General features: G+C 49.2%; 1 pseudogene; it reads left to right on the top strand.

Moving 5' to 3' along the window:
- Positions 1-12,332: 12,332 nt before the first annotated feature.
- Positions 12,333-13,388, top strand: LOC129045032 (adenosylhomocysteinase-like; annotated as a pseudogene).
- The last annotated feature ends 5,002 nt before the right edge of the window (positions 13,389-18,390 follow it).

Genomic DNA, 18,390 nt, shown 5'->3' with positions numbered 1-18,390 from the left:
TAGTTATTAATTTTTTCTGCTTATTATGTTCCAGAGTCTGTACTAAGCATTTTAGAGGATTATTTTATTTAATTCCCACAATAATCCCTTGAGAAATATACAATTATTATCTTTAATTCACAGTTATTGAAAATGAGACACAAAGAGGTTAAGAATGTTGTCCAAGGTCAGGCAGCTAGCGTGACTTAGCAAGGGTGTAATTAAGAAAAAATATGTTTTTCTTATCTTATGGGAAATTTGGAAAAGCAAATATCTACATTCTCTTTTTAATTAAAAAATATAAAATATAAAATGTGAGTCTCTCTTAAAGCAGTGAATCAACTTTAATTAAATTGAAACAATACACAATCCTTTGTTGTTCAGGCTCTGTATTATTATTATCTCTGCTGACAGCAAAAGCTAAGAATAGAAAATATTTCTGACCCAATTTAGTAAATTATGAATGAACCTGCTAAAGAATCAGAATAGACTAACAAGTGAAATTAAATGTGATTATTCTATATTATATATAATATAAAAATTTCTTATTGTTATAATTTTACTAAGATTCTACCAGTTCAACTAAAATATAACATTTTAAATCCAAGCTTAATAAAAGAACTTGGCATGAGATGTTTTCATAGGAAATAGTGACAATTCATATTATTTTTAAGTAAGTGTAAATGAGATGTATTATTTCTGAATTTCATTTTTCTTCTAAAAGTTATCTTTAAAGTTTTACTTTTTCTTTTTAAATTTCTTTCTTTTTTTTTTTTTTTTTTTTGAGATGGAGTCTCGCTCTTTTGCCCAGGCCGGACTGCAGTGGTGCGATCTCGGCTCACTGCAAGCTCCGCCTCCCGGGTTCACGCCATTCTCCTGCCTCAGCCTCCCAAGTAGCTGGGACTACAGACGCCCGCCACCACGCCCAGCTAATTTTTTGTATTTTTAGTAGAGACAGGGTTTCACCATGTTGGGCAGGATGGTCTTGATCTCCTGACCCCATGATCCGCCTGCCTTGGCCTCCGAAAGTGCTGGGATTACAGGCCTGAGCCACCGTGCCTGGCTATCCTATGATAGATACCTGTAATTTTATGTTTGATTTGGCATCCCTCTTTTGTTTTGTTTTGTTTTGTTTGAGATGGAGGCTCTCTCTGTCACTCAGCCTGGAGTGCAGTGACACAATCTCGGCTCACTGAAACCTCTGCCTCCGAGGTTCAAGCGATTCTCCCACCTCAGCCTCCCAAGTAGCTGGAATTACAGGCATGTGCCACCACACCTGGCTAATTTTTGTATTTTTAGTAGAAACAGTTTTCATCATGTTGGCCAGGCTGGTCTCTAACTCCTGACCTCAGATGATCTGCCCGCCTCGACCTCCTAAAGTGCTGGGATTACAGGTCTGAGTACTGCGCCTGGCATAGTACATGGTTTTACTGCATGTGACTAGTTTACATGCAACTAGCCATGCAAGTTCTGTAACCCAAGGTGGTCTATACCCTGTTCAACAAGAACCATCTACTGATGACACTTCTGGAAGTCTGGGCAATGTCAACTTGCTGTAAGAGTTCCCAAATGCTCTCAATTATCATATGATAACAAAGTTTTCAAACCAGTAAATTTTGAGTAGCCCTTTACTAGGAATAATTTTGAATAAGCTAGTACTGCCCTCCACACCACAGTTAAAAATATATCTGTATTGGTTTTCTCTTCAATTCAAGCATCATGTAAATATGTAATGTGGAAAATGAGGATTTCCCATATTCCCATAGAATCACAAAGATGATCACTGGTAATATGCGTGCTACATATATGATACCAGGTTTATTCTACTCTTTTTTTTTTTTTTTTTTTTTTGAGACAGAGTCTCACTCTGTTGCCCAGGCTAAAGTCCAGTGCTACGATCTCGGCTCACTGCATCCTCTGCCTCCCAGGTTCAAGCAATTCTCTCACCTCAGCCTCCCAAGTGGCCGGAATTACAGACACCTGCCACCATGCCCACCCAGCTAATTTTTTTATATTTTTAGTAGAGACGAGGTTACACTAAGTTGACCAAGTTGGTCTCGAACTCCTGACCTCTGGTGATGCACCCACCTTGGCCTCCCAAAATGCTGGGATTACAAGCTTGAGCCACCATGCCTGGCCATTTTTTTGTACTCTTATACAATTATATGCTTGCTTTATAGAAATGAACTTATTCTACATATATATGTTATTACATTATTAGGACATGTTCCCAAATGACATATTACATTTTCATCATTCTTTTTTAAAATATTTTTTCGTGAGACAGTGTCTTGCTCTGTTGCCCAGGCTGGAGTGCAGTGGCCTAATCACAGATCACTGCAGCCTCGAACTCCTGGGTTGAAGGGATCCTCCCATCTCAGCCTCCTGAGTAGCCCAGCTAAGTTTAAAAAAAATTTTTTTGGCCTGGCACGGTGGCTGATGCCTGTAATCTCAGCACTTTGGAAGGCTGAGGTGGGCAGATCACTTGGGGTCAGGAGTTTGAGGCCATCCTGGCCAACATGGTGAAACACCATCTCTACTAAAAATACTGAAATTAGCTGGGCGTGGTGGCAGATGCCTGTAATCCCAGTTACTCGAGAGGCTGAGGCAGGAGAATCCCTTGAGCCCAGGAGGCAGAGGGTGCAGTGAGTCGAGATCACGCCACTGCACTCCAGCCTGGGTGACAGAGCAAGACCCTGTCTCAGAAATAAATAAATAATTAATTAAATATATATATATATTTAATTTTATATATATATATTTTTGGAGAGATAAGTCTCACTATGTTGCCCAGGCTGGTTTTGAACTCCTGGACTCAAGCAATCCTCCCATCTGGGTTCCCAAAGCGTTGGGATTACAGGGATGAGCCACCATGCCCAGATATTTTCATAATCCTTTTTTTTTTTGAGACAGAGTTTTGCTCTTGTTGCCCAGGCTGGAGTGCAATGTCATGATCCCGGCTCACTGCAACATCCGCCTCCCAGGTTCAAGTGACTGTCCTGCCTCAGCCTCCTGAGTAGCTGGGATTACAGGCATGAGCCACCACGCCCACCTAATTTTGTATTTTTAGAGGACACAGGGTTTCTCCACTGTTTTTACTAGACCCTGATCACATCAAAAAGATTGTGTGTCTTCCATTTATTGTGCAGCTTGTACACAATTGACACAATGGGGAGCTCAGCAAAGGATGCAGAGTGACAGCAGCTTCCCTTCACTGGAATGGCCATGTCTAGACACCTCTTAATCACTCCCAAGAAGTAGGGATGGGTTCGGTGTATGAGAATAAGAAACGGAGCCTCCAGGGTTGAGAAAATTTGCCCAAAACACGCCTCTTGTGGGAAGCACAGTTGCAATCCCCCAGGTCTCTTGGGCTTGCAGGTTCCTGCTCTCCTTTGGGCCCCCAGGAGATGTTGGCTGCCAAGAGAAGGAGGAATCCTCCTGGGCAGAAGTTAGCTTTTGCCACTCCAGGATTTGCCCACCCTGGGGTCCCTGCCAGGAATGTTTCCCCAGCACCACCTCCTAACCGGTTGTCTCCTTTCCACCATTCATCAAACACATCCTACCTCCAGGACCAGCCCCTTCATCTCAGGAAGGCTGCCATGTGACTCCCAGAACCCCCATGGCCCCTGGAGCCCTGAGGGAATAACACCCTGGGTGGGGAGTGATTTGTTTTCTCACCCAGTGCAACCTTGGAGGTAACAGACAAAAATGTCCTGTGATGTGAAGCACTCATTGTCCTGACCCCCAGTCCAGTGCCCTTCGCTCTAAGCACATAGCATCCCCAGGCTGTTCCTGGAGGTGTGGGCTGGGGTTGGTAGGGACTAGCTGGGCCAGCTGGGCCAGGGGAGACAGCCATGCCCGGGGCACATAGCCACTGCCCAGAGCTGCCCCCAGAGCTGGGAGCCATCCTGCACATGGTGCTGTGAGATGCCCTCCAGAGAGGAAGATGGAAGCTGTCTCCGTGCCCCGGGACTGATGAAGGGCCCATTCCAGGCCTTTGGGCACCTGGGCTCGCTACCCTTCTGGGAGCCCTGTCCTGTGGGCCAGGACAAAGGTGCCCTCACTGGTGGCATTCTCAGAAGCTCAGCCACTCCCCACACATGCACATAGGGGCGTGCCCACACCAAGCCACGTGTGGGTGTCTGGGGACAATGAGTCTGGGGGAGGGGGTGGGTCCCTTCCAGAAGGGTCTGGCTAAAGTCCAGTTATGAAGGTGAACTGAGATGGGCTCCCTCAAAGGAGCCATAGTGTGGGGAGCCCCGGGCAGAGCCCAGAGACAAATGCCAGCCTCCAGACCAAGACACGATCCAGGGAGTGCTGCCAAGAGCGGTAGACACAGCCGCTGAGACCCACAGGGCACACTGAGGCTGTGGGAGAGGGTGGCCCCTCTGGCCATTTCCCCGCCTGCGTTCACATCCCCTCCTCAGGCCTGTCTCACCAGCTCTTGCAGCCCATGACCCATAATCCTTCTGAATCTCCTTCCTCTCCTGGCTACTGGGATCCCCAGTGCCCCTCACCATCCCTTCTGGTCTCTCCTCTGCCTCCTGGAACTGTTCCCCAGGACACTCTCCTGGGCCGACCCTTCCTGGCCCTCCACATCAGTGGTTCCAAACCCCGGATGCCTTTGGGATCAGCTGGGTGTACTTTAAATCCTTCCAGCCCAGAGCCCTGAGGCCCAAGTCACCCCTGCCTGCTCCTGTGGGACCCCTTGGATCAGCCAACCACTTTATCATCATTCATCACGTCCCCTGTCACCAAGGGCCTCTGGCATATTCTGTTGTCCCCACGCCCACACTGGCACCCCTCATCCACCAACCTGTGCCCACATCCTGCCTTGAGCCTGTTTCCCCACCTGAGTGGTATTTCCTCACTCCAGGTGGGCACTGGGGCAGCTGGCAGACCTGGCTGTGAGCCTCTGTCCCATCCAGAGGGATCCTCCCTTCCAGATTACCCAGTCAAGCTTGACCCCATGGTGTCACCGAGACAGACCAGAAGAGGGTGTTGAAGCCATGCAGTCCCCCGAGCCCCACTGAGCTGCACCAGCTTTGGAACTGGAGGGAGCCTGGGAGACTGAGCACTGAGTGCTAGGTCCCTTCCTCCCACTCTTGAGGGAGAAATCTTTGTAACCTTCCCTTCCTCCCACTCTTGAGGGCCCTGGGGGGACACAGGGCACAAGGAGGGTGGCAGAAGAGGCGTGTGCCTGGGTGCTTGGCACCTAGCTGGGGTTCATTTCTGTGGGTTCCCAAGATCCCCAGCCACATGTCACACTCCTGCCTCACAAAGTGACAGGCACTCCCTGTTCTGGACCCTGAGCTGAGTGTCAGATGCTGACCATGGAGACCCCGGCTTTAGGGGGAGCACAGACTATCAACACAGTCCTGTGAACACAGAGAGAAGAGTACGGGAGGATGCTGTTTGGAACACAAAGGGTGTGGTGTAGTCTAGTCTGGGACCTGGGCGTTGGAGGAGGCTGCTGTGAAGAAGGAACCTTCCGCTGGGCCCTGGAGAATCACAAGCGTCATAGGAGTTAGCCAGGTGGAGGTTGGGGGTGAAGGCATGGGGATGGGCATGGCGGGAAGTGAAAGTGAGGTAAGGGAGAACTTGAGGGCCCTTCTGCACTGACAGGGTGAGTGCATGGGACAGGGTGAGTGTGCACTGGAATGGAGCGTGGGTGCAAGGGGCAAGGCATGTGTGCACAGGAGGGAGCATGTGTGCACGAGGGTGGAGTGTGTGCACAGGGATGCTGTGTGTGTACATGAGGATGGAGTATGTGCAGAAGGATGAAGCATGTGCACACAGGGTCAGGGCATACGTGCATGGGGTGTGTGTACCTGGGGACTGAGCATGGTGTCCAGCCTGTTCCTTCTAAGTAGTGGGCACCAGCTGATTCCTCAATGAATAAATGTCAGCCAGAAAGAGAGGAGATGTACCTACAGGCTCATAGCAGGAGAAGCATAGTGCATCGGTGAGCGTGTTTCCACAGGAGACAAGGAGGGTGGTGGAAGAGGCATGTGGGTGGGGTGCTGGGTACCTAGCCAGGCTGCATTCCGGTGAGTGAGCCCAAAGGGTCTGAGGTCAGCCTCAGCACGTTGAGGAGGTGTCGACAGGCGTGCGGAGAAAGGCATGATCCAATGCAGATCCTAGAAGCCCACAGCTGTGCACAGCTGGAATGGATGTGGGAGACCAGGGGAAGAATAAGGAGGGGATGAGACTGTCGTGGTCTGCAGGGAGCAGGAAGGATGCAGAGAGGCCAGCCTAGCACAGGAGAGGTGGAAAAGGAAGAGGGATGACAGGGTGGAGTAGGAGGGGCCAGGAGGGATCTGGGGCTTTTGGCTTCCGTTCAGCAACGGTATGGATGGAGGGATGCTCTCCTCAGAAAGGGACAGCGGGCCAGTGCTGGCATGCTGAGTCTTTTCTCTGTGCTGGTTGCTGGCAGGACTCTGCCAGGGTCCCATCCTTCCTCCCCAGTGTCTGAGCTTTGCTCATAAAGGGCAGGTTCTGTGACCTTTCTCTGAGGAATGCCCTGGAGATCCAGGAGCCCAGACAGTGCCTGGAGACTACATCCCCCACTGCCCAGCTCAATGACTGGAGAGTGCCCGCCTGGTGCTCACTGCCCCTGCCTCAGCTGAGCAGATGCCAGGGCCTCACTGTGTGGCTTCCTGGGCCCCACTGGCTCCCTGTCCTCCTTCCCTTGATCCTCCCTGGCCTCCTAAGAGCATTTCCCAAGGGGATGACGGCAGGCATCCTCATCTCTGCATCTGGACCACTGGACCTCAGACATCTCAGGGAACTGTTGAGTAGGCAATTGGAGAGAAACTTCTGGAACTCAAGAGGAGGATGGGGGTGGAGCCATGGCCTCAGGCACCATCCCAGGGGTAATAGTGAAGCCACAGATGTGCCTGAGAGCTGCCCAGAGAAGCCAAGGCCATCCAAGGCAGAGAGCAGACACTCAGAGAACCAGGGGAGCACCCCACTGGGAAAGGCAGGGCCAGGGGTTTGCAGGAGATAGCAGAGCGCAGGCTACGTCCAACCAGTGGCTGATGAGATTCACAGACAGGGGCCACTTCAGGCCACTGCAGGATGTGGTGGGTGCTGGGGGTCAGCGGGTTGCCCTGGAGGGTAGGAGGGAGGCAAACAGCTCCCTCGGGCAACAGGGGTGTGGTGGGGGCAGGGGTGGTGGCTGTACTGGAAGGGGTGAGGGCCAGGGGACAAGGAGGGAGTGCTCTGGGAGTCCTGGAGAGGAGAGTGTGAAGACACAGGAGAAAGAGGGAAAGGAGATCAGGCAGGAAAGAAGAGGGAGGGGCGTGGGAGCCAGGGCCTGACTGGAGACTCGACTTCCGACTTCCGACTCCGACTTCCAATTTCCGTTAGGAAGGGAAACAAAGGCGAAGGCCGTCTCTGTCAGGGTACTCAGAGGAAAGCTCAGGGAACCAGGGCGTGTGGGAGAAGAGTGGGCATCCTCCCACTGTTGTGGGGAAGGTGTCTGTTTAGCTGGAGGTGAGATTCTAGGTCGGGTGTGGGGGAGGTGGTGAGGGTGGAGGCTGGGAGATTAGAATTAGTCATTGTGGTGCAAAAGGGAAATTAACCTACAGAAGCTGTCCAGCGTATCAGTCAGAGGCTTTGAGCAACCCAGTGCTCTACAGCAGGTAAAGTGAAGGCTTCCCTGGTCTCTGACATGAACTTGTTCTGACTCCCCTTGTACAGGCCCAGGAACGTGTCCTGCCTTGTCCACAGGGGAAGGCCTCCACAATGTCCCCCAGCCCTCCTGGAGCCTCAGCCCCCTGAATGTGCCCCACAGCAGACAGCTATCAGATTCCTCCACTGGTGTTTGCTCTGGCCCGGCAAGTCAGCCAATTTAAACCGTATATGTGTGCGTGTGTGTGTTTGCTTGTGTGTGTGTATGTGCGTGTGCTTGGGGGTGTATGTTTGCCTGTGTGTCAATGTGCATGTGTGTGCGTATTATGTATGTGTGTGTGTTTGCCGATGTGTGTGTGTGTGTTTGTGTTTGCATGTGTTTGTATGTGTGCATGTGTGTGTCTGAGCATGCATGTGTCACCTCTGACGTCTTTCCTTCAACCCTTGGCTGCTGCAGATGGTGGAGTGAGCTGAGGATGGTGGGGTGAGCTGAGGATGGTGGGGTGAGCTGAGGATGGTGGGGTGAGCTGAGCATGGAGTGAGCTGAGGATGGTGGGGTGAGCTGAGGATGCTGGAGTGAGCTGAGGATGCTGGAGTGAGCTGAGGATTCTGGAGTGACCTGCCCTGCTAGACACTCCTTATCTGCTCCAAGCACACAATGTCCCATTTCTGGTTTCCGTCTCGGTCAGTGGTGCTGCAGGTCCGATGTTGCTCAGGTCTGTCTTTGGAGTTATTCCACTTTTTGTCTTAAACTTTCTGGTTGTGTTTCATTTTTCATTAATGCATTTTAGAACTTTGGTCCTTTTAAAACTCTGCATTTGTCATAATTACCTGTTCTTGTCATATAGTTTTATTCCGTTATCTTTTTTGAACATTTTATACACCCTTATTTCAATGTTCCTTTTGGATCACTCTATTCTCTTTACTTTCTGGGCCTTGAATCTCCTTGTTTCTTGTATCTGCTGCCTCTCTTTGGGATACCTGGGAGTTTTTCCTCTGAGCTCCTCTTCAATAGGCAATGATTTTCCATGAGAATCCTGGTTCCCCTGGATGAGGATGGTGTCTCCTGGGGAGAGTTTCCTGTTTGGTTTTGCTGGAGGCTGGCAGGTTCTCTCAGTTGCAGATGGGTATGATGTTAGCTCCTCAGCTCAGAGTTTTTGCACCAGCTCACTGCAGACTTGGGGCCCTGGTTTCCCACAGATGCCCAGGGCAGGGGGCCTTCCTCTGTGCTAGGTGCTGCTCCGTGGTATTTGTTCCATGACTTTGCAAACATTGTTGTAAAATCAGTTTGTAACATTGGCCTAGTAAACAAAAGTAACACATGTGTCTCCTGGAACAATGGACTGTCACCACCCCCTTCTCATCTTCATCCCAGTCCTCAGGGAGGCCCCTGCACCACTGATGTCTGAGGCCACCAAGACAGGAAGACCCTGGGGGGAGGGTAAATGGGAGATGCCTCTCAGCCCCTGTGCCTGCTGTCTCCTGGGCCCCAGGGTAGAGCTTTTGCAGACTTTGTTCCTTCCCGTTTCTGAGACAGCCTGAGCTCAGGCCACCCTCCCCTTCATGGAGTCCCAGCTGTCAAACAAACACCTCCAGGGCCATCTGCTCTCTGAGCAAGAGTCTTCCTCCTGGGATGCCCCCACCCACCCACAGAAGCAGGGATATAGGGAAGGAAGGACCAGGATTTCTGGTTGCAATAATTGTATCCGTGAATTTGAGACCCCCAGGTTACCTTTGGACTCATGAGCTAAACTGCTGGGCATTCTGGCCTGGATGTCCCTGGAGCCCAGAACCTCCACAGGGATCATGAGCAGGGGGTCACTGCCCCAGAACAATGAGGGCACCCACATGGTCTACCCTGGCTCCTCACTCGTCAGAGGAAATGACGAGGTTCTAAGGTCCCCTCCAGTATTGCAGGCTGGCCTGAGCCATAAGGTTCTGACCCAGCATGGCATCAAATGCCTGGAGCTCATCTGGCAGTAGCAGCCACCGAGGAGCCCCCGGGTGTGCTGTGCAGGGGGGATGTGTGGAATCTCATTCACTCTGGACAGCTGTGGCCCCCAAACTACCCATAACGATGCAGTCCAGCTGGAACTGGGGTCTTTTGGCTTCAAAACATGTTGGGGTCTTTCCCCACAGCCCCATTGTCTTTTAGAAATTACCACTTAGAGAGGGCAGTGCTGCTGATAAAGCCTGGCATGCACTGAATTGTGTCCTCCCCAAATTTATATATTAAAATCCCAACCCCTGGTTCCTCAGAATGCAGCGTACTGTGTTTGGAGAGGATTTGTAAAGGTTAAATTAAACAAGGTCATTAGGGTGGGCCCTAATCCACTACGACTGTTGTCCTTACAGGAACAGTGTAGGAAACAGACATGCACAGAGGGAAAAGCATGGGAGGACACAGGAGGGAGGCGGCCGTCAGCAAACCTGGCTCCATGAGACTCAGAGGAAACGACCCTCCCCACACCTTGACCTTGGACTTGCAGCCTGCAGAATTCTGAGGAAAAAATGTCTATTTTTCTGTCACTCAGTGCATGGGACTTTGTTCTGGCCACCTAGTGGACAAATACAATGGCTTTGCTGTTAACAGCCTAGTGGACAAATACAATGGCTTTGCTGTTAACAGCCCAGACCCACATTTCCTGCACATAAGGCATGGGACTCCCTCATCCCCTCTGCCCAGGCCCAGCCCTGGTCTCCGAGCTGGGTAGGCTGCAGGCAGCAGGCAGGAGTGGGGCCTGATGGAAGGGGTGGTGCTGAGGCAGTGAGGGCAGCAGAGGGATGCTCACTGGCTCATGTGGCTCAGCTTCGTGGAATCATCAGGAGCAGGAGTGAAGGAAGCAGGTGACAGGGGCCACTCATGGAGACACAGATGGGCAGGTTCCTCCACATGCTGGAGACAATTTTGGAGGCACCTGCTCCACCCACTGCCACACCCTCAGACTTCCCCATACGCCATGCTGGATCCAGCAGCAGCCCTGATTGTATGGTATGACCTTGGTGGTCAGATCAGGCATGGACAGCTTGACCCAGACTATGGGATCAGAATCTCTCCCCAGCAACGGGGCCATGGGGTCATCTGAACAGAGGACAAGCAACCGCAGACTGCAGGGCTACTAGCAGCCAAGTACACAGAGAGGCAGAGATGGGGAGAAGGGAGCAGGTGCAGAGGGAGGGAAGGGGCAGAACTGAGGCCGCATAGCCCAGGGATCAGGGAAACCTGAAGGAGACCCCAAGCAGGAGTCCTGTGGGCTTTCCAATGTCTGGTCCTGCTGAGGCCTGGCTGCCCTTGTGATCATGAGCTGGCAACCTACAGTCGCTACAGCCCTGTCCTTCTGGTCTCCTCTTGGGTCCTGCCTCTGCACAGCCTGTAGCCAGGCTCAGGCTGGGATGGAGGCAGGCTTTCCTATACTTTCCATGGAAATTCTCCAGCTGATAGAAGAGGTGAACACCCCAAGCTGGGGCCACATTCTCAAGCGGTCTGTGAAATTTTTGCAAGGTTTGTGGTTCATCTAAAAGATTCATAATTTCAAAATGGAATTCTTGATAGGGAGATTTTTCACATACCCCAAAGGGCTCCTCCTTCTCCAGGGTTGGGCCAAAGTCCTGTGTCCAGAAGCCCCCTGGTCAGCAGTTCTCGGCTTCCCCGATCACCCAGTGTCCAGCCTGCATGGGTCCTTCAGTCCCAGGGCCATGGTGCTGAGTCCCTGGGCCTGGCACCATCTAGACACCCCTTGGGGGTCCAGTGATGTGCAAGCTACATCTCTAACCCCCTGACCTCTGCCTTATCTACCTCCCTGCCCACTCCCTCATTCAGAGACACTGAGCATCACCGCTCAGGAGTTTCCATCTTAACACAAGACAGAACAGAGTTTCACTTCAGGCCACTGTTCCCACTGTGTCTTAGTCCATTTGGGCTGCTCTAAAGAAAGTACCGTGAACTGTATAATTTTTAAACAACAGGAATTTATTTTAAACAGTTCTGGAGGCTGGGAAGTCCATATCAAGGCAGATTAGGTTTCTGGTGAGAGTCAGCTCTCTGGTTCATTGTTAGCATCTTTTGGCCAAGTGTCTCCTGTGTCCTCCCATGGTGGAAGGGGCGAGGCAGCCCTCTAGGGCCTCTTTTATAAAGGCACTAATTCAATCCATGAGGCTCCGCCCTGGTGACCTAATCACCTCCCCATACTCCCACTTCCTCATTACCATCCCTTGGGGTTTAGGAGTTCAACATGTGAATCTTTAGGGGACACTAACTTTCATTTCATAGCATTTGGACTTTCACCATTGCCTCACCCCCGCCCCTCTAATTCTTGGGCCTTCGGACTCAGACTGAGTCACACCACAGACATTCTTGTTTCTCTAGCTTGCAGATAGCAAACCATGGGACTTCTCGGTCTCCATAACCACATGAGCCAATTCCTATAATAAATCTGCTCTTACATATACCTGTATATAGCCTGTTGGTTCTATTTCTCTGGATAACCCTAGCTAATACACACTGCAAGCACCCGCGCAATACCAAGGGCCTGGCCATCTGCTTGAAATTGAAAATAGAAAACAAACACACACACACACACACACACACACACACACACACACACACAGAGAGCGAGAGAGAGAGAGACCCTGCCCAGAGCCACCCACCCAGTGCCTGTCCCCAGACCAAGGCCCAGTCCCCTTCACCTGTCTCCACCATAAGCATCACCAGCCTGTCTGACAAACTGCCCTGCAAAGTTATTGACATTGGCCTGGCCGCCTGGGGACACAAGGCCCTGAACATTGTGGAGAATGAGATGCCAGGCCTGATGCACATGCAGGAACTGTACTTGGCCTTCAAGCTACTAGAGGGCACCCGAATCGCCAGCTGCCTGCACACGACCATGGAGACGGCCATCCACATTGAGACCCTCATCACCCTGGGTGCCCCAGCAGCAACATCTTCCTCACCCAGGACCATGTGTTGGCTGCCATTGCCAAGGCTGGCATTCCAGTATACGCATGGAAGGGCGAAAGGACAAGGAGTACCTGTGGTGCATCGAGCAGTCACTGTAATTCAAGGATGGGCCCTCAACATTATTCTGGAGGATGGGGGTGACCTCGCCAACCTCTTCCACACCAAGTACTCACAGCTCTTGCTGACCATCTGAGGCACCTCCGAGGAGACCATGACTGGGGTCCACAACCCACAAAGGATGAAGGTCAATGGGATCCTGAAGGTGCCTGCCATCAATGTCAATGACTCCATCACCAAGAGCGAGTTCGACAAGCTCTCCGGCTGCTGGGAGTCCCTCATAGATGCATCAAGCAGGCCACAGAGGTGATGATTGCTGGCAAGGTAGCAGTGGTAGCAGGCTATGGCAACATGGGCAAGGGCTGTGCCCAGGCTCTGTGGGGTTTCAGGGCCCATGTCATCATCACCAAGATTGACCCCATCAATGCACTGCAGGCTGCCATGGAGGGCTATAAGCCGACCACCATGGACGAAGCCTGTCAGGAGGGCAACATCTTTATCACCACCACAGGCTGTGTCAATATCATCCTTGGCCAGCACTTTGAACAGGTAAAGGATGATGCCATCATGTGTAATACTGGACACTTTGATGTGGAGATCAATGTCAAGTGGCTTAGTGAGAACACTTGGAGAAGGTGACCATCAAGCCCAGGTGGCCAGGTACTGGCTGAAGAATGGGCGCTGCACCATCCTGCTGGCTGAGGGTCGGCTGGTCAGCCTGGGTTGTGCCATGGGCCAACCTAACTCAGGGAAGAGATGAGCAAGTGAGAGAACTCTGAAATTTCACAACTCCACCATGGACTTTTGCAATCCTAGTCACAGGGAGCCCCCTCTTCGCCCCCAGGCCTCCAGATGAACACAGGGAACCTGCTGGAGATGGTGCAGAGGCATTGCTCAAGCCTACATGGATCCCACAGGCTTTTCATCCCTGATCTGCCTGGTGCAGCCACTGTTGCCTGCCCATGGAAGGGAACTGGGCACTTTCGTGTGCCCCAAAGACAGATATCGCAGCTGTGGTAAGGAGAAGTGGGTAGACAATGCTCTACATGGCTTCCTTCTGCTTCTCCTCTCTGCCAAATGGGACTTGCCTGCTTTGGTGACAGGCTGCCATTGCGACCACCCACCCCTGCCTGAGCATGATAGCCACAGCTCAGTGTTCCTCTGAGAGCCCAACCCCCAGAGGCTGCCCATTAGCCTGTTCCACCACAGGCTTGTCTCTGCTGCCCCAGGCCAGGGAGGGAGCAGGAACCTTCCTGAGCTCCTAACAGCAAAATCCAGCTTTGGGAGAGAAGTGCTAGTGGGCCATGAGCCCAACAACTGCCATTGCTCATTGCCCCAGCTGAAGGTTCCTGCCCTCCTGGGTGAAAGGTGCACAGCACAGCCACCCTGCTATGCCTGGACACTACAGCTGTGGCCTGGAGCCCTTTGGAAAGCCCAGCCCCTTCAGTCCTGTGATCTGTTCTCAGGCTCCAGGGGACCAGCCCACCCCTTCCTATCACAGCCAGTACTTGAACTCTGGGCTGCTACAGAAATACTAAAAATCATTAGAGACTACTATGAACACCTCTATGCACACAAACCAGAAAACCCAGAGGAAATTGATAAATTCCTGGAAACACAAAGTCTCCCAAGATTGAACCAGGAAGAAATAGAAATCCTGAACAGACCAATAATGGGTAAGAAAATTGAATTAGTAATAAGAAACTTTCCAAAAAAAACACACACAAAAATTTCCCAGGACCAGATAAATTCACAGCTTTGTACATCTACCACATGTACAAAGAAGAGCTAGTATCAATCTTACTGAAACTATTCCAAAATATTGATGAGGATCCAGTATCATCCTGATACCAAAAGCAGGCAAGGACACAACAAAAAATAAAAACACAGGCCAATATCCTTTATGAACGTACATGCAAAAATCATCAAAAAAACTAGTAAAACAAATCCAGCAGTGCATCAAAAAGGTAATTCATCACAATCAAGTGGGCTTTATTCCAGGGATGCAAAGATGGTTAAAGACAGCAAATTAATAAACATGATTCACCACATAAACAGAACTAAAACAAAAATCATATGATCAGTAGATGAAAACCCTCAATAAACTAGACATCGAAAGAACATACCTCAATAACAGCCATATAAGACAAACCCATAGCCAACATCATACTGAATGGGAAAAAGTTAAAAGCATTCTCCTTAAGATCTGAAACAAGACAAGAGTGCCCACTCTCGCCACTCCTATTTGACATAGTACTGGAAGTCCTAGCTGGAGCAATCAGGCAAGAGAAAGAAATAGAAGGTATCCAGACTGGAAAAGAGGTAGTCAAATTATCTCTGTTTGCTGATGACATGATTGTATACCTAGAAAACCCTAAAGACTCTTCCAATAGACTCCTAGACTTGATAAACAACTTTGGTAAAGTTTCATGAGATAAAAATCAATGTACAAAGATCAGTAGCATTTGAATACACCAATAACATGGAAGCTGAGAACCAAATCAGGAACTCATCTCATTTACAATAGCCACACTAAAAAAAAAAACTAGCTAGGAATACATTTAACCAAGGAGGTGAAAGATCTCTATAAGGGTAACTATGAAATACTGATGAAAGAAACCATAGATGATGCAAACGGAAAAACATCTCATGCTCATGAATTGGAATAATCGATATTGTTAAAATGACCATATTCCCTAAAGCAATCTACAGATATGACAAAATTCCTGTCAAATTTTAAACATTATTATTCCCAGAACTAGAAAAAAATTCTAAAGTTTATATGAAACAAAATAAAGCCTAACTAGCCAAAGTAATTGTAAGAAAAAAAAATCCAGAGGCATCATATTGCCTGACTTCAAACTATACTACAACGTTGTAGTAGAAGCATGGTACTAGCACAAAAAATGGACATGTAGATCAATGAAACAGAATAGAGAGCCCCAAAATTAAAGCTACATACCTACAATTAATAGATGTTTGACAAAGTCAACAAAAATAAACAGTGGGGAAAGGACAGACACCTATTCAATAAGTGGTGCTGGCAAAATTGGCTAGCCACATGCAGAAGAATGGAACTGGATCCTATCTCATTATAAACAAAAATTAATTCAAGATGGATTAAAGACTCAAACAAGACCGAAACTATAAAAATCCTAGAAAAAAAACCTAGGAAAAATGTGGATATCAGCCTAGGCAAATAATTTATGACAAAGACCCCAAAAGCAAATGCAACAAAAACAAAAATAGGCAAATGGAACTTAATTAAACTGGAAAGCTTCTGCACAGCAAAATAAATGATCAACAGAGTAAACAGACAATTTACAGAATGGGAGAAAATATTTGCATATTATGCTTCCAACAAAGAACTAATATCCAGAATATATAAGGAAATCAAACAACTAAGAAAAAAACAAGCAACCTTATTAAAAATTGAGCAAAGGATATGAAGACGTTTCTCAAAAGAAGAAATATAAGCAGCAAACACATGAAAAAATTCTCAACATTGCTAATTATCAGATAAATGCAAATTAGCACCACCCTAAAATATCATTTTACACCAGTCAGAATGGCTATTTTTAAAAAGTCAAAGAACACTAGATGTTGTTGTGGATGTAGACAAAAGGAAACGTTCATACGCTGATGGTGGAAATGTAAATTGGTTCAACATCTATGAAAATCAGCATTGAGATTTCTCAAAGAACTAAAAATAGAACTACCATATGACTCAGTAGTCCAACTACTGGGTGTCTATCCAAAGGAAAAGAAATCCCTATATAAAGAAGACATCTGTACTAGTATGCTTATCTCAGCAATATTCACAATAGCAAAGTCACGGAACCAATGGTTGCTCAGATAAATAAAATGTAGTATATATACACTATGAAATACTATGCATCCATAAAAAATGAAATCATGTTCTTTGCAGCAACGTGATGGAGGTGGAGGCCATTATCCTGAGTGAACTAACTCAGAAACAGAAAATCAAATACCGCACGTTCTCACTTATGAGTGGGAACTAAACAATGGGTACACATGGACATACAGATGGAAATAAGAGATGCTGGGGACTCCAAAAGGGGAGAGGGTGGGAGGGGGATGAGGGTTGAAAGACTACCTATTGGAAACAATGTTTGGTATCTGTGTGATGGGTACACTAGAAGCCCAATCTCTACCAGTACACAATATACCCATGTAACGATCATGCACATGTACCCCCTGAATCTAAAATTTAAAAAGGCAGCCCACCTGCAACTCAGGCCACCTGCATGATCAAGGCCTGTGTCCCTTTTCTCCCTTCACTAGGATGATGCCAAACCTCAGGGATCAACTCAGCTGGAGAGGAGGAGGCAGGGCAGGAGTGGCCCATGGAAGCATGGCTGGCAAAGTTCCCTCTGCCTGCCCCTGCTATCACTGTTCAACACAGAAAGCCTGGGAGGGTCCTTGTGGGTGGCCAGGGCAGTGGGGTCCTCCCCTCTGATGTCTTCTGAGCTCACCTTCTTAATATATGACTTCCTCCCTTGAGGGATGAGGAAGGATGACAGGCCCTAGCTTGAGTTCATATTGGCTAAACTCCAAAGGCTCTTAATCCCCATTAACAAACAAGTATGTTGATTTCCCCAGCATCACATAAAGCTCTTCATGAAATTGCACATTTCTTCCTATGGGGTCTCAGAGTTGCAGGGATGGGAAGCAACATCATGTTTCCACGTGGGTAACACAGAAGAAATAAAGTCTTTCTGCACTTTCATGTTATTTCAACTCCCTTTCTGCCTAATGAAAGCTTTCCCACGCTTTTCCTGGTGTCGTGAGTACAGTGAACATTTTCTCCCTTAGTCTTGAGAGATACACAGTCCCAGGCAACTTGTAAAGTTGCCTTGGCTGCTCTGGGCACATTTGTATGTGGCTGTAGGCATTAGGCAGCTGGGCCAGGCAGTCTAGAGCCAGAGGGTGCACTGGCTGGCTGGCTGTCCCTTCCCACACCTGCGAGCATGCATCCTACCTCTCTGGACCCTGTCTCATTGCGCTGCACACAGGCCATGCACCTGCTCACCAGGCACCAGGCGCCCTTGTCATAAATATCTCCACCTGTCTAGCAATGAGGTGGGAACGCTCAATTCTTTGTGAAAGTCTCTGTATTTACAGGACCAGAGGTGTTTTGTTTTGTGAAACAAAAACTCTAAAAAATAAAGCAAGACAAAAAATTGATGAAGCCAGGCTTCCTATTCCAGGAAGAATGTTGAGAAGTGAAGTGTGGAGGGGCAGCATGTTCTATAGTACCCACAGTTGCTCAGGGAATGAGCCTACAAAAGGGGAAAAACCAAATGACTGGGCCCTGTCCACCCCCAGGGGCTCTAGCGCCCTCTTCCATTTCCTCAACATTGACCTGGCTCATTTCTCTGGATGCCTTGTGCAGGGTGTTGTGTGCCTGGAAAAGCCTCTCATAACCAGCTTGGGAGACGGATGTGCAGACACAGAGGGGAGAGGCTGGGGAAGGGTGGGAGAGGCCTGCTTCCCATCATGGCAGCTGGCAGGACCCAGATGCGGAGTCCAGGCTGCAGCAGGACAGGAGGGTGCAAGACAGAGAAAGGGGACAAGAAAGAGAAACTCCTCGGGATAACGGCATTGAAGGTCAAAGTCATGAGACCTAGAGAAAGCCCCCAAAGCCCTACACACATAGGCAAGCCATTGCGTTGAAGCCTTAAAACAAACAAACAAACAAACGTGGGAGGGGGGACAGCGTGGTTATCACTGTCAAATTA

Source organism: Pongo pygmaeus, chromosome 8 (assembly GCF_028885625.2).
Source record: "Pongo pygmaeus isolate AG05252 chromosome 8, NHGRI_mPonPyg2-v2.0_pri, whole genome shotgun sequence".
In the NCBI taxonomy this organism is placed as follows: Eukaryota; Metazoa; Chordata; class Mammalia; order Primates; family Hominidae; genus Pongo; species Pongo pygmaeus.
This window is presented reverse-complemented; position numbering and strand designations above follow the sequence as displayed.